The 16,423-nt window shown below is 39.4% G+C and overlaps 1 long non-coding RNA gene across 1 annotated transcript in view; it reads left to right on the top strand.

Annotated features, from left to right (window-relative positions):
- The window catches only part of LOC134758657 (uncharacterized), a 122,491-nt gene extending 106,718 nt beyond the window's left edge, over nt 1–15,773 (top strand). Inside the window, exon 4 of the long non-coding RNA XR_010134093.1 lies at nt 15,592–15,773. This is a non-coding gene — a long non-coding RNA (uncharacterized lncRNA). The remainder of the gene's footprint in view (nt 1–15,591) is intronic.
- Nucleotides 15,774–16,423: the final 650 nt, after the last annotated feature.

Here is a 16,423-nt window from a genome sequence, read left to right as displayed (position 1 = left end):
TATGCCAGTTGGGACTCCTCAACGATGTGAACATTGAGGACCAAATTTCTGTATGCATCTGTGGATCAAATGTATTAAGAATGTTGCCCGAGATATCATCCATTGTAAGACAGATTGATTTCAAGACTTTTAAATGAGAAATGGGCTATCTTAGGCCTGATGAAATAGGGTATGGATGAAAAGTAGGCTGGGTTGTGTGCTGAGGGTAGTGGATGGAAGGGTGTGCTCAGCTCTGCAGATGTTGAGTTTAGGCCATCTGGGGAGATCAAAGCATAAGACCTCATTCTGGACCCTAATGAGGTTCAGAATAAGAAAGACACAGGGTCAGGAGATTCAAACATGTGATTTATAGCTCAAAAGGGGATCAGCTGACCAGAAGGAAGCCCAAGTGGCAGGCAGACAGAAATGAGGTGTGTTCCCAAGGATTCAGATGTATGAGGGGCTTATTATGTGAATTAGGTACAATGGGATCCAGCATCATATACAGACCCCTCAGTATCCATAGGGGATTGGTTCCAGGACTCCCATAGATGCCAACATTTGTGGATGCTCAAGTCCCTTACATGAAGTGGCACAGTATTTGCATATAACCTATGCACATCTTCCTGTATATTGTAAATCATCTCTAGATTACTTAGGAGACTTAGTGCAATGTAAATGCTATGTAAACAGTTGCTATGCTGTGTTGCTTTCTTAATTTGGGTTATTCTTATTGGTGCATTGTTGTATTTTTTATTCAAATATGTTTGATCTGTTGCTGGTTGTATCTGAGATGCAGAATCCATGGCTACAGAGAGCCAACCATACATGTGGATTTGTTAAGACTCAGGTGACTAAAGTAAACTTTATTCCCCCCTCACAAAACTTCCACAGGAGCTTAACTACTTCTCCTTAAGTAATAAAGCAGAATTCAAGGTTAAATTTAACATTCCCTACATGAGTATGTGTAAAGAAGGATAAAATATGAAATATAGTGTGTTTCATAAAAATAACAAGGGAGGCCAGGCATGGTGGCTCAGGCCTGTAATGCCAGCACTTTGGGAGGCCAAGGCGGGCAGATCACTTGAGGTCAGGAGTTCAAGACCAGCCTGGCCAAGATGGTGAAACCCTGTCTCTACTAAAAATACAAAAATTAGCTGGGTGTGATGGTGCATACCTGTAATCCCAGATACTTGAGAGGCTGAGGCAGGAGAATTACTTGAACCCAGGAGGTGAAGGTTGCAGTGAGCTGAGATTGTGCCAGTGCACTCCAGCCTGGGCGACAGAGTGAGACTTCGTTTCCAAAATAACAATAACAATAATAACAATGGAGAATAAGCTTTTCTGATACTGCAGCCCGCTTCTGTAAATAGATAAGCAAAAGATTAAAACATGATATAATCAAACAAAAACACCTTGATGCTTATGCAACTGTTTATTTTAATTCTACTGCTTTTTATCTTGCCCTCTGCTTTTACAGGGCATAATTTGTTCTCTCCTCCACACTCCTGTCAAAGGCAGCAGTTGTAGTCTTTGCCTATAGCCCTGGGAAAATACATTAAAATAGCTTTTATGAGAGTGGAGCTAGAATAAGGGTATTTACAAAAGATGCTTATTCCTTAGATTATGAGTATCACCTTTACATTAATATAAGAAAAAAAATCACTGAGATAATATAAAAACATTGTCATTCGAAGTGAAGCTTTGCCACAACCGGATTTACTCCCACCTCTACACAAAATCAAATTATAAGGGTTCTTCATCAACAGACAAAAGTGTAGAACTGTAAATGAAAAAATATGCAGATTTCTTCTCACAGGAGAATAAAGTGCTTTATCTCTGTGGGATGTTACTTGAGGCTATGAGGGTAAGAGAGCTAAAGAATAAGGAGATGCTCTGGAGGTAACAGAAAAAGAAAATTGTTTCCTTCTGGGATGGAGACAGGGCTGGCTTATATATGATTCCCCACTGTCTCCAGGTTAATATTGACTGCATGGTTATAAGGTTATAGATTCTATAAGGTCCCTTGTAATCTAGCTTCTCAAATCTCGTTTCATGCCATTTTCCCCATGTTCTCTACAGTCCAGCAATTCATTCTTTAAACTAAATTTTATATATATGCCATAGCAGACTTCTTGTAGTTTTCCAGTAGTGTCATGCCCTGCCTTGTCTACAGGCCTTCATGCAGGCTGAGTTCAATTCTACTACGCCGTTGACTCCCCTGCCTCCCAACTTCAGTAACAACAACTTACTCATCCTTTAGGACTCTTTTTATATACACTTCCTCTTAGAAGCCTTGCTGACCCCTCAAGCCAGGTTAGATTCATTGTTTTGTTGCTTAACATCATACTGTGTTTACAACCACAGCCTTTTACTAACTATTTATAATTACCTATTGACCTTACATGATTTCCCAGTAAGATTGTAAATTATAAAGGGAATGAAACTTATTTTTATAGAAGCTGATAATTGCCCACCTAAATCTATTCTTCCCTTGATTCATAGTATTACATTGCTCACTATCCCCACAAATCCATTCTTCTTTTCTTCTGTAGGATAGAATTATAGCTACAATATAGCTGTCCAGCCTGGGACCCTTGCCACTTTGACACCGTATCACTACATTTTTGGCAATTTGGATTACATGTGATGTTTTATACTTCAGACATGCTCATTTCTTTGCATGTCCTTTCCCATCCCCATGAACTAGAGTCTGGACATGCCTGAGACTCAGTGCTTTGCATGTGCAGAGAAACAAAATGGAAAGGACCTGGGTCCCTGACTGACTGCATGGAATGAAGCCACTATCCACCTTTCTCCTTTGGCTGTTCTGAGAAAAATAAGCTTCTGTCTTCTTTAGGATATTGAATTAATTTGAAGTTTGTTAGACCAGCTGATGCTTTTTTTGACTAAAAAAATTGAGTAACAGAATAATGCTACAAGCAACCTTAATATATGTTGTTGCCTTAGGTGTTAGGCTGCAGGGGGGCAAAGGCACATGGCAGACAACAAAGCCAGTGATTCTTCTTGTGCTGTGGCAAAATATTTCATAAAACAATAACTTGAAAGCTAAGTACAATGGGCTCTAAAGAAAACATTTTACTTCATATTATTAGTGTATCTCAATTCCTTGCTGATTATGTGAAGAAATTATAAAAATGATGAACTCAGGCAGTGATTAGCTGATTTGCCTGTAGAGATCCAACAGAAGAGAGGGCATATAAAAATTGGAAGTCCCATAGTCTTGTACAAGCCAATGATTTCTCTTGCCAAACAATGGCATATGATTATTGCTGTTCAGAACTTTTACCCAAGGCTACCTGTTATGCCAGCAAGGGACTGAGTTGTAACTTCAGGCCAAGGATTCTTTACAATTCCTGCCCTTCAGGATTTGAAATGTTTCACTAGTCTGCTGTTTGTTCTATACTTCAATTTTCTGAATGAAGGTTTCTACTGAATTCTTTTTTAGTATTTTGTCCAAGCCTGAGAAAATAATTCAGATAATATAAAATTTCAGCAGGATGAAGTAAACTGGGGGAGTTTTTAGTTATTTCCCTTGGGTGATACTGACAGTATTTTTTTATGAATGGGGAGAAGTTTATATACACATTTGGTAGTAAAATGGGCAACCTGTGGTGGAGACTTCTATGTGTTGTCAAAAAATATCCTTTTTGAGCTGGGAGCAGTGGCTCATGGCTGTAATGCTAACACTTTGGGAGGCCAAGGCAGTGGATCACTTGAGCCCAGGAGTTCAAGACCAGCTTGGGAAACAAAGTGGGACCCCTGTCTCTACAAAATACAAAAATTAGCCAGGCGTGGTGGTGTGCACCTGTAGTCCCAGCTACTCTGGAGGCTGAGGTAGGAGAATCACCCTGAGCCCAGGAGGTTGAGGCTGCAGTGAGCCGAGATCATGCCATTGCACTCCAGCCTGGGTAATGTAGCAAGACCCTGTCTCAAATATATAGGTAGTCCCCAGCTGGGTTAGTGTTATCCCAGCTGGGGACTACATATCCCAGCCCTCCCTGTAGTTGTAGGTGGTAATATGATTGCTCTTACCAATGGAACATGGGCACAATAATGGATGTCTCTTCTAGACCATTATTCCATGCTCATCCATTCATCTTTCACCACAGTCATCCATTCTTTGACCTTCTGGACACTGTCTATGCAGTTCTGATTCTTGATGTCCTTTCTTTAACAACCTTATATACATGAGGCATTCGAAATCTCAGCAAAATTTTGTAAGGTCTATTCCACATAGACAGAGCAGGTAACATTTCTTCTCTATGGGCTATTACCACTCCTAGGACTCTATCCAGGAACAATACTTCAATGTCGTCTTTTCTCATTACCCCAAAACTATCTTAAAATATTTTGCCTCCCAAGGGCTCAGTGTAGGAAGCAGTAAAATATCAGTCCTTTTCCTTGGGTACTCACCAACTCTACTTTCTTCCATTTCAAGTGTCCTATATCTTCTTAGCCCAATAAATTTATTTTTAGTCTTGGGAGGATATGGTGGAAGAAAAAAAATATCTGATCCTCTATATTAGTCCATTTTGTGTTGCTGTAGAAGAATACCTGAGAGTGGGAAATGTATAAAGAAAAGAGATTTAGGCCAGGCGCGGTGGCTCACGCCTGTAATCCCAGCACTTTGGGAGGCCGAGGTGAGCAGATCACGAGGTCAGGAGATCGAGACCATCCTGGCTAACACAGTGAAACCCCGTCTCTACTAAAAATGCAAAAAATTAGCTGGGTGTGGTGGCAGGCGCCTGTAGTCCCAGCTACTCGGGAGGCTGAGGCAGGAGAATGGAGTGAACCCGGGAGGCGGAGCTCGCAGTGAGCCGAGATCGCGCCACTGCACTCCAGCCTTGACGACAGAGCAAGACTCCGTCTGAAAAAAAAAAAGAAAAAAAATGTATTTGGCTCATGGTTCTTTAGGCTGTACAAGAAGCATGGTGCCAGAATCTGTTTCTGTTGAAGGCTTCAGGAACCTTCCACCGATGGTGGAAGGTGAATGGGTGAAGCGAAGCAGATGTGTCACATGCAGCAGAAAGGAAGCAAGAGAAAAAGGAGAGGAGATGCCAGGGCTGTTTTGAAAAATTAGTTAGTGCATGAACTAAGAGTGAGAACTCACACAATACCCAGAGGACAGCAACAAGCACTCATGGGGGATCTGTCCCCATGACCCAAACACTTCCCACTAGGCCCCACATCCAACATTGGAGGTCACATTTCAATGAGAGATTTGGAGAAGGCATTACATTCAAACCATATCACCATTTTTGTCCCCCCAGATATGTTTAGGTCATGAGTCTTCTTCATTATCTTATGAACAGAACCTTTTGAAATTCATGCAGGGAAAAGTTCATTTTATTATTATTATTTTATTTTCCTCTGTTCTGTAGTCATACATACATTTTCTGACATCTAAGTCCAGAAAAACTTTGCTATCAAAATAGAGGTAAGATCCAAGAGAGAAAAGAAATGCCAAATAAAATATCACATTGGTTAATACTTTTCATTTAATAGGGCAAATTACATGATACTTATTTGAGAATCTAAAATTGGTTCTAATTAAACCCATAATAACATAACAAGGAACGATTCCAATTTTAATTACACATTGCTTGATTTCAAACAGAGCAAAACATATGAAAATGTTATGGCAGATCATTATCCTCGTATTGACTATAAGCTCTCTGGCATTCCATAGTAGAGCATTAGGAATCCTATTTTTCTGAATAATTGATTGGTATCCTAGGAGAAATTGGCTTCAGCAATAGTCCTCAAAACCTAAGACCGTAGGATAAAAACTGTTCAAAATGTGGGAGAGAGGTAGGGAAGCTGGTAGGCAGAAGAGATTTGAAATGCTCAGGCCAGGTCCTGGACACTTGTTGTGAAACTGAGAAGTGTCCACCAACCCAGTCTCAGGTCCTTAAGAAGAGATGTGGGGTCCCAGGGATTCTTCATGGCAAGAGATGGAAAATGAAACTGTCTTTGTTATCATTGTGATTAATATTTTTAGTTTTCTTCTCTCAGACTGGTGAAATGGCGAGGAGAAAGATGACAAGTTGTCAACTGCAAGCCTCTAAAGAAATAAATAGGTAGATCCATACAATTCCTTTTTGTGGAATATAGGGAGGAATATGAAGGAGGCCTTGGCAGGAAATTTGAGTATCTTGTAGGAAAAGGCAGTAATGAATTTGACATGCTGAAGAAAGATACCATATATCACGGATGTTGTTTCACATGGTCGTACAAGTGGTCAAGACCCCGTGACACTGAAGGAAAGACAGGCTCAACTCGCAGTGTCGAATTGAGTGCTATGATTTTTGGAAATGTTTTGATGATCAAAATGTAACTTCTCTGTTTGAGAGCTAACCAGAATGGGCATTCAGTGAAATAACCACTTTGTGGAAGTGGCTCCCAAACATCACCAATATCCACCAGAAAGCCAACCCTTAAGGCCTCTTTTACATTATTTTCTATCAGACTTTTCTACACTTTTTGAAGTTGAGCAACTTCTTGAAACCCTCTCCACCCTGATCGCTGAGAGATCCTACCTCCTTCTCTTTTGGTTTTTTAGCCTTTTGTCCTCCTAACTCTCCTTTTCCACCAGTTCTTTAAAATGCGAGGTTCCCCTTATATTCTGAATTCTGTTTTCTTACCTTCCAGTTTAGCACTCTTTCCCCCTGGAAATGCCACCTACTCAGCTATCACGAATATATTGAAGATTCCCACTCAAATCTGTGAAGTTCTTTCAGGTTTCTGTAGGTAGAATAATTGCACCCTTTTTTGTGCTGTCAATTAAATTTCCCCCTAGCTCCATGAAACCAGGGTAGCTTCTGTTCACACGTTCTTCTACAACTAGCCTCCAGCACAATGTCTGCCACATAATGGATATTTCTGTGTATATGAATAAATACATGCAAGAATGAATGAATGTTTACCTACATTTATAGGTGTTATAAATTAGCTTTTAGCGCAGATATTTTTAGTAGCAATTTAAAGCAACCCACGAGTCTCAGAACTGAATGCATGCAACTTTTTTAACACACTTTTTAGTTCTTTTTACTTTAGCCCATCTTCTCCATTAAGTGACTTTCTGTTCAATTTGTAAAAAAAATAATAAAAATAATAACATTAACAACAATGAAAACTTGTTTTAAACTATGGTTACTGCAACAAATTCTAACAGTGAACACATGTTTTAGGACAGTCAAGAAAATGGCTAAATACAAAAGCAGTTTTGTAAAAAGAGTAATCAAGCCGATAGCAATGCCCTTTAACATATGAATTTCAAATATCCAATGCGTTTATAGAGTGAAGGAGATGTCATTAGTTCTACGTAAGTTTGTTGTTATTGTTGTTGTCCTGGTAGAAAATATATTTCTTACCTTATGTACTGACATATCACAAAGAAATTACAACTAAAACTGATCTCCAAAGTGGAGGAGAATGATTGATTGAGACACAAGATACAAAATTTCAAGACAAATGCTGCCCTTTTGTTAACTTACATTGCGGTGGTAATTTGTTTACCTTCAATGAATAGACAAATAGCCCATTTATGTTAATACTAACATTTTGAAATATCATAAGATTATTACCATGTCATTCTCAAGTGTCATTTGTTGACTTTTTCCTAAGAATTATAGATATTTTCAGCCTAAAGGGAAATCAAGAGATGATCTTATCCAGTTCTCTGCTTTTAGACAGGTAAGGTATTAATATTCCCATCTTAGGAAGAAACCACTACCGAAGATGTAAGAAATTGAATGACTTGACCAAAGTTCACAGTTAGTTAGTGGTGGAATTTTAGATTTCACATTTTCCAAATTAGTGCTCCTGTTTCTATTCTGTGTTACCGATTTCTGCCTGCAGCATTTATGACACTGCATTAACCTTATAAAATGCTATTGTATTATGACATATTAAGAGGCACATTGTGGTGAGACTCAGGAAGGATACATTATGACCTTATAGGACCAAAGAAAAGAAAAGCAGCACTAAGTTTTAGCCTCCACTTCTACACTGTAAAGATTTCACACATAAAGAAACTTTAATGAAAAAAATCATAACTGTGACCTTAAATGTTTATATTTGAAGAGTAAAATAGGGATAGGAGTAATGTCGGTAGGTTGAAAGAAAACTAATTCTTTTTCTTGAAATTTTTTTCTACTCAGAATGCTGTGAATAAACAGCAGAATCCTATTGTTATTCTATATGAGCTATGCTCATATAGAAAGAAGGTAGTAAGGAGAAAAGTGCCCATTATGTGAATGTTTTTGTACTTGAAACATACTTCTGATATCTTAGAGTAAGATATTTGCAGAAAACGTCTGTAAATTATTGTGATTGTGCAATAAACAATCATGCATGCCCTTGTCAACTCTCCTTCTGAAACTGTCTCAGCTCAAAGCAGGCTTCTTCAGCCTTCTTCTGCCACTGAGAGATATATTAAACTAGCATTATAGAACTCTTCTCTTTGAATCTGTTATATCTGTCTTCCTCAGGCACTGACCTGTTTTGAAATCATTATCTTTTCTCCTATTTCTCCATCACCACAAAAATTCCTATATCTCTTGTTAAAAGTAAAACACAAACTTTAGACTAAATAAATGTAGCAGAGTTTATTTGAGCAAAGAACAATTCATGAATTGGGTAGCCCTCAGAACCAGAGGAGGTTCAGAGATCTCCGCCCAGCAGTAGCAGTATAAGCAGCCAGATTTTATAGGCCAAATGTAGAAACCAAGTAGAAAAATTACCTGTTTGGCTACAGTTAGGTGTCTGCCTCATTTGAGCATAGTGAGTACTTGCCTTTTTTGGTCACGGAGTGAGGAGTTAGCTGAAACTCAGCTATTTGTTATACTCCTTGATTAGGTTTTGGTTTGTTTACAGACCAAGTTATGCTGAAGTTCATTATGTAGGAACTCAAAGTGGAGAGCCAGCCTCAGACGAATTACTTCCTTCTTCTTTAATTTAACACATTACAATAGCTATCACAATGTACTCTGTGGTGGTCATCCCAGCAGCCATTCATGTCTGCCAGTTACACCTCAGTTCTAGGTGTTGGCCACAGTCAGTTCCGGTCAATCAGAATGGTCCATTCTCCTGGTCACAGTGATTCATTCAGGGAAGGGCATATATTGAAACTTGGCCCAATAAGAGTGAATCTCATAACTTTGCTCATGGGAAGAACAGGGAAGACACGATGTCTCTTTTTTTTTGAGTGGTGTGGGATGCAGATATGAGGTGCAGAATGGCTCTGGCCATTGTCTTATGATAAGGAAGGCATCTTAAGGATGCAGGTGACATGTGAACAGGGGGAAGATGTGAGAACCACATAGAAACAGTGAAATAACCAACACACCCTTTAAGCTTTCTTTTCCTCTTCGTATTTCAGTCACAAAGGCTAAAACCCAAGAGGAATTCAGAGGCAAGAGCCTAGTTTTCATTAGATATTCTTTCACTTAACTGAAAGTGTCTTAAGAATTATCAGAGTAAAGGAAAGGTGTCTTACAACACATACAGTATGAAACTCACAGAGCTGAGGGTGTCAGACCAAGAACAATGAGGAGCCCACCCTATCAGTAACAATTTTGTGGCATCTTGTTAAAGGTGTGGGCACCAAATTATGAACTATTGATGCTATAACATGTAATTTCATGATATGATTCACTCAAATTATTTGCACCTTGGAGGTGACTTTTTAACTTCAAGGGAGTGATTTTCTTATGCTGCTATTTGTGTAAGTTAGTTTTGGGGCAGGCAGAGTTTCCCATTTGCCTCTCAAATTATATAGACTACTCTGTGTGTGACACATGTTGAGTGAAAAAAAAATACAATCTTACTATTAATTTAGATAAAAATAATGCCATTCTTTAACATATTCAATAATTTTTCTTAATGCTCATCTGTACTATTGCTCTTTCTCTTAAGTGTCCAACTATACTAAAACTTATACTTAATTTATAATTAAGGAACATCTAGCATGGTTTCAGTAGCATTTTGGATGCTCCCAAACCTCAAGTTTTTGTCAGCATTGTTTTGTTCTGTCTTTTTAAATTTTCTTTTGGTGGAGACTAAACACAACCAAGTTGCTACATAGGACATGGCCACAAAGAATTTCAGTCTCAGCTGCATAACTAAGGCAGATGGAAAGACGTAGCATCTGCTACACATTCTGGGTAAACATTCTATAACCTCTTAAGCAAATATAAATTCAAGGTGCCCTGTGCTTCTGCCCATAGTTTTGGCTGGCCTCCAGGAGCCCCCATGAACCATCTGTCCATTTACATTTGTACTGAATTGTCAAAGATAATCATGATGTTGCCTGATTTTTGCTTGTTTACAAATGAGGTCCATACTGTGCACTGGGAAGAACCTGGGGCAGGGAATAGAGAATACTGGGTTCTGGTCGTAGTTTTGTGCCTAACAGGCAATGTAATCTCAGAATGTTTCACCTCTCTTGGTTCCTTTTCTTATCTATATATCACAAGGTGAAATTAGATGTTCTCTGAGATACCTTCCAAATTCTATGGAACATTTTTCTTTATGGCAAAATATCATCTCCCTTCCATATGATTTGGTAAAGAGCCTGATGGTCTGCCTTGACCAAATCCTTTAAGACCTGAGGAAATAAATGTGGACTTATGAGTAAGCCATGTGAACTAAATAAACAGTCGTGGTTACTTCAGTGAGGCACCAGTCTAACAGATTCTCTCCTTGAGCACAGCTACATGTCCATCCACTCATCCATCCATCCGTCCATCCAACATGTCTTGAGCTCTCACAGGGATGGCGACTACTGTATTTACTGAGAGAATAGGGCAGAATGCCAGGAATGGGCAGAAATAACACATAAAAGTTCATTTCTCTGTGCTGAAAAACAGAGTTCACTATCTCGTAAAAGGTCAGAAATAAATAAGCAATTAATTTACTAACTTCCTTTGTGGACTGGGGATCAAGGATTAGAAAGTGAAGGAGAGTAATGAAGCTAAATGAAAAACTCAAAAGAAGGATACACTCTGGATATGAGAGAAAGCTTTTTCTCAGTTGCTTACCCTTTGCCACCAGAGTTAGAAAACTACCTGAAATAAATGTATCCCATAATTGCCAGAGCCTAATAAGGAAACATAGATGATTAAATATACCCTGTATAAATGAATTTCCTGGATAATGTGAGCTTGTTGAGTCCTGAAACTATGTCTGTTTTGTACGCAGCTGCACCCAATACAATTAGCACAGAACCTAACATGCAGTAGACACTCAATAAATACTTGCTACAAAGGCTATTGGATGAATTAACTCAACTAATTCTAATTGGGGCAGTGCGATGTATTCTTTATCAATTATCAGGTAAAATATCTAATATGTCAATGTGTATGAAAGGAATTAGGCTGATTCATGGAAAACAGCAGAAATATTACAACTTCATTTTTATAAAATTAGGAAGGCAATGATAAGTACATTCTTTTAAATAATTTTAATACTAAACATTAATGCTTAGAGAAGGTAGAAGTAAGAATTTTGTGTGATTATAGGGCTATTACTACACCATCTAACATGGAATTTACTAATTACTGATTATGATTACATTTATTAAAAAGCCACTGTTACCCTTCAAGAGTCCAGAGCTGTTGGATAATCCCTCTCAGTGGATGGCATTCAGATCCAGGGTGGCCAATTTAGAGCAGAGGTTTAAGCAGCCTGAGAAACGAAGATGCAGCATTTTACCCTATGCTAGGCCTTGAAAATTGCAGCTATAGCCTCAGGCCAAGGGGTGGTGAGTGTGTGTCTCCCTCACTGTCCTTCATTCCAGCAATAGGTCTTCTACGGTCACCCCGAGAGCAGCAGCAATAATGTCATCAAGACTGTGTAGCAACAGCCATCCCTCTCTTTTTTTTTCCCCCAAACAAAGGAGACCAATATATATTGGAAGTCCTTACATTTTATTTATATACAATAAGACACATTTTGGACGCACCATTACTTTTACGTAATTTTTACTGATGGACCTTATTCTTTTAGTGAAAGAAATCACAGGCTCGAATGTTGTCAAGTGAAAATAATTTTAGCTTTTATAGGAGCCATAGGGTTGTTTGAAGCAGTGGGAATGTCTTAATGATTAAGGATAGATATTTTTCAGTGCATATGTGGCTGATAGAATAGGGACTTGGTCAAATCTGTGTGGGGTAGACTAGAGTCAAGCAATCAGAAGCTTTCAGGACATTCTGTGGCTTCAAGGGAAAAGCTTTCAAATCTTTTAAAATTGCTCTGTACTAAGGCATTTCAGAGCCCACTTCCCTTTCAGATTCAACCATTACAAAAATGGGAAGCATTGCAATCATTCCAAATGGGCACAGTGTGCAGAAGGTAAGAGGAGAATTAGGGGTATTAGAGCACTTTATATCGGTATGTGCTCACTCAGTCACTCAGTTAATCTGCTAGCAATGATTCTAAAATGCTAAAGTCACATGGTGTGAGCCAGGAATTTTGTGAGATCTCTGCAGGGGAAAAAAAATCTGTAGAAAATGGTGTTTGAGAAAGAAAAATTGAAGCTGGATGAAATTAAAGTGCTAACATATCTTCTCTCCTCCTACTGGTCTAGACAATCCACTGGTGCCCCTCTGGATGAAGTCAGCTGTGGGCACAGGCCATTAGGAGTTAACTCTCCATCATACCTACTGCTATGTAAGTTGGTGCTTGGTAGAGTTGCTGATGAGAGCTTTATCTTTACTTTAGAGAATGGAATAGTCAAACAAATTAGGTAATAGGAGCTCAGCTTAGCACATGTCTCCAGCAGACACTACCAATTGCCCATCCAGAGCTTCACCATCTGACCAGACAGAGCTTGGATGCCCTCAGCCCTCTGGGTGAATGGACAGAACTCAGGTTGGCTGGAGCACTGGGGCCAGTGGATACTGCCTGCCACAAAGGCACTAAAATCCTGTTTCCTTCAGCATGCCACAAAAATCAGATCATTTTTAGATTCGCATGACAGTAAACATGTTAGGAAGTACTCATCTTCCAGATCTCTGTTCTCTCATTCTTCCTTATTTAAGATAATCTGATTTTGTTTGGGGCAGAATGTGCACAATGTGCTCAAAGAAAATATGTAATATCCTAGTTCCCTTATGGATAGACATGTCCAGGTAGCATAGTTGTTGCCAATATAAAGTGAGCAGAAGTTTACTAGATGGGCCTTCTAGAAAACCTAGAATTCCCTGGACTGTTGGTTCTCAAAGTGTAATCCCTAAATGGCAGCATCAACATATCCTGTACCAACACTCACTCTGCACTAAGGCATTTCAGGCCCCACCCACTTCCCTTTCAGAGTTAACCATTACAACAGTGGAAAGCATTGAAATCTTTCCAAACGAGCACAGGGAGCAGAAGGTAAGAGGAGAATTTGGGCTTTTAGAGCACCTTATATTGGTATGCTCTCGTTAAAAATGCAAATTCTTCACAAAGGGCTACTAAATAAAAAACTGGGGGTGAGGCCCAGCCATCATTTTATTCGTAAGTGTTCAGATAATTTTGATGAATGAGCAATTGTGAGAATTAATGTCTTATACCTAGACTAACAGTTCCTAGACTTGACTGAGAAGTGGAGTCACCTGGGGTGACTGATACTTGGGTACTAATGAAACTACTTTTGCAAAAATTGTAACTGAGACAATTATTAAAGTGAAAACAATCTGACTCGATCTTGCTTCTAACCTCCAAACTGTCCTTGTTCATTCCTGGGTGTAGGCCAAACTAACTTTGGGAGGAAAGTAGTTTATAATTTAGCTTGGAAACAAAGACAATAACAGCCCTTTCCCCCAAAAAACTTCTTCCGTCTGGGGACTAGACTGCCTTTTCAGTACTAACAAATTAGCCACAAGATTAGAAATTATGGTTTAGGAGTCATGCAGCTGGAGGCTGCAAGATTCTAAACCTCCCCAAATTGCTCCTGGAGATAACATCACTATTGTAAAACCTAAGATCAGTGCTTGAGATATTTTGCAGACCCTGGACTTGATGGATCAGCTGACACTACCCAAATCGATAAACTGGCTCATCTGTTCTCATGGCCTCCACCCAGAAACTGACTCAGGTCAAGAGTGCAACTTCGACTCCCTGTGATTTCATGTCTGACCTGACCAACCAGCCCTCCCAACTCTCTGGCCTTCTGCCCACCAAATTACCCTTAAAAACTAGAATCCCCAAATTTTCAGGGAGAATAATTTGAGTCTAATATTTAATAAGCCTCTGGTCTCCCATATATCTGGCTCCACATGAATTACTCTTTCTCTATTGCAATTCTCCTGTCTTGATAAATTGGCTTTGTCTAGGCAATGGGCAAAAAGAACCCATCGGGCAGTTACACTACCCCAGAAGTTCTTTTTGTATTGTCCGGGGAGGTGGGTTGTGCCAGCCCCAGTCTCCTGGTTGAGATACTGCACTGTGGTCATTCTAGATGTTTCCCTCTTGCTCCTCCGGAGATTCTACAGAGTGTCAAGGTCAGCAGAGTCTAAACTCTTAGTGGCACATTCTACTCTGTTCAGAGTTATTCAGTGATCAAGAAGACTAAAACTGAGTCTGCATTTTTTTTCTGTTCACTTATTAGTTGAAAGCTTCACTTTAAAAGTCAGTAACCAGGAGAGCTGTGCCAAGAATCTGTGTGTTTCTTCCTTACCCATTCTCTTCTCCCCACAGTTGTCCTAGAAAAGGATGAGAGGGTTAGATCTCAAAGGTCCTAAAGAATGTTTAAATATGGTAGCAGTGGTAATAGCCCTGTGGAGCAACCAAAGGAACATTGCTTTATGTTCACTGCAGGATCTTCACACTGGAAGAAAGAGCTTTTTACATATGTTAAGTCACACAATGACACATCCTATGGGCTTCATCTAGGGCCTCCAGCTAAGACTAGTGCTGGCTGTGCCCCAGTATGAGGTATGCTAAGTAAGCAACACAGTAGTTTAGACTTGGGGCACTGTGGTTTGCGGCTATCCAAGTTTACTTGTTTATTGGCCTCTAGGCTTTCCCAGTTGTTGGAGAAGGCAGCCAGAATGGGCACAAATAGTTGAAACAACATTCTGAGCAGTGTTTAAAAATTGGGTTGTAGTGAATGAGCCAGACTGGGTGGAGCTGATGCATTTGGTAAAACACATGTTAGCGGATGGTGGTGGTTTTGTTTCATAGTGAGGGTGGATGTTCACAATGGTGAACCACACTTGGACACAGCCTATGCAACTTGATCTGCAATTAACAAGTAGCTGAACTGAAAAACAATTTAATTGGAGTTTTTTTGATAAAAGCAACCTCACAGAAATGACGCTCACTCTCCACCTCAGCTGCAGAGAATTGTAGCAAATGAATGCTTAGTTAGGACAGCATTTCTCTAATTTAAATGACATACACACCAGTTTAAAAGGAAAAACAAAAGCTTTCAGTAGTCCTAGTAATAATATAAGAGAGTTTTTTTTAAAGTTACCTATAAACAAAAGTAGCTACTGGATATTAAAATTATCACCAATTTAATATGATAAATCATGTTTGCTGAAGAAAACAATCTTGTTTCAATCACCAAATTACAATTTTTTTTATTGGTTTATGTTCCAGTCTGGATCTGCTGTGAAATAGCTGCCAACGTGAACATGCAAGAATTTTATTAAGAGAAATGCCTGTGAGAAAAAATGGGAGGGAACCAGGGAGCCTGACAGAAGTCTGACTATTACCGGCAAGGGGTCCTGATCTAGGCTCTAAGAGAAGGTTCTTGGATCTCACACTAGAAAGAATTTAAGGCGAGTCCACAGGGCAAAACAAAAGCAAGTTTATTAAGAAAGTAAAGGGGTGAAACAATAGCTACTCCATAGACCGAGTAGGGTGTTCCCTAGAGCAAGGGGAGGAACACGCCCACCCTAGGTACAATGCTTGTTTGTATGTAGGATAAAATAAGATCATGGGGGGATGTACTCTGCCAAAAAGGTTTGTGATAAAGGATTGATTTTCTTAATTACTATATTTTGCAAGAATCTATATTATTATCTTTAAAGCAAAATTAGGAATGCTTCTGTTCTCAAGATATCGGGATATCAGGACACTCCTAAGTCTGCGTTTTTTTAGTAAATGTTATCAATCTGTTCCCTTAACTTTAAAAATCTAGAAGTTACAAATGTACCTGACTTTCTGGGAATCCAGCCCAGCAAGTCCCAGCATCATTTTCCTAGCCCCCACTCAAGATGGAGTTGCTCTGTTTCTGACACGATCACTTATGAAGGAAGGAAAGAAGGTTGACTGGAGGGTCTTTGACCGCTGGGCTGTCTACAGAAGATTCAACAAGGCCGCTGGGGTGTCATTCAGCTAAAGCTGTCCGTTATAGGAGTCCCAGTGTCTCCGGGACACCTACTCTAATGTTCCTGTTGTGTTTTCATTGTATACTCTCGCATGTAGC

The sequence above is a fragment of the Gorilla gorilla genome, chromosome 5 (genome assembly GCF_029281585.2).
Source record: "Gorilla gorilla gorilla isolate KB3781 chromosome 5, NHGRI_mGorGor1-v2.1_pri, whole genome shotgun sequence".
NCBI classification, from domain to species: domain Eukaryota; kingdom Metazoa; phylum Chordata; class Mammalia; order Primates; family Hominidae; genus Gorilla; species Gorilla gorilla.
This window is presented reverse-complemented; position numbering and strand designations above follow the sequence as displayed.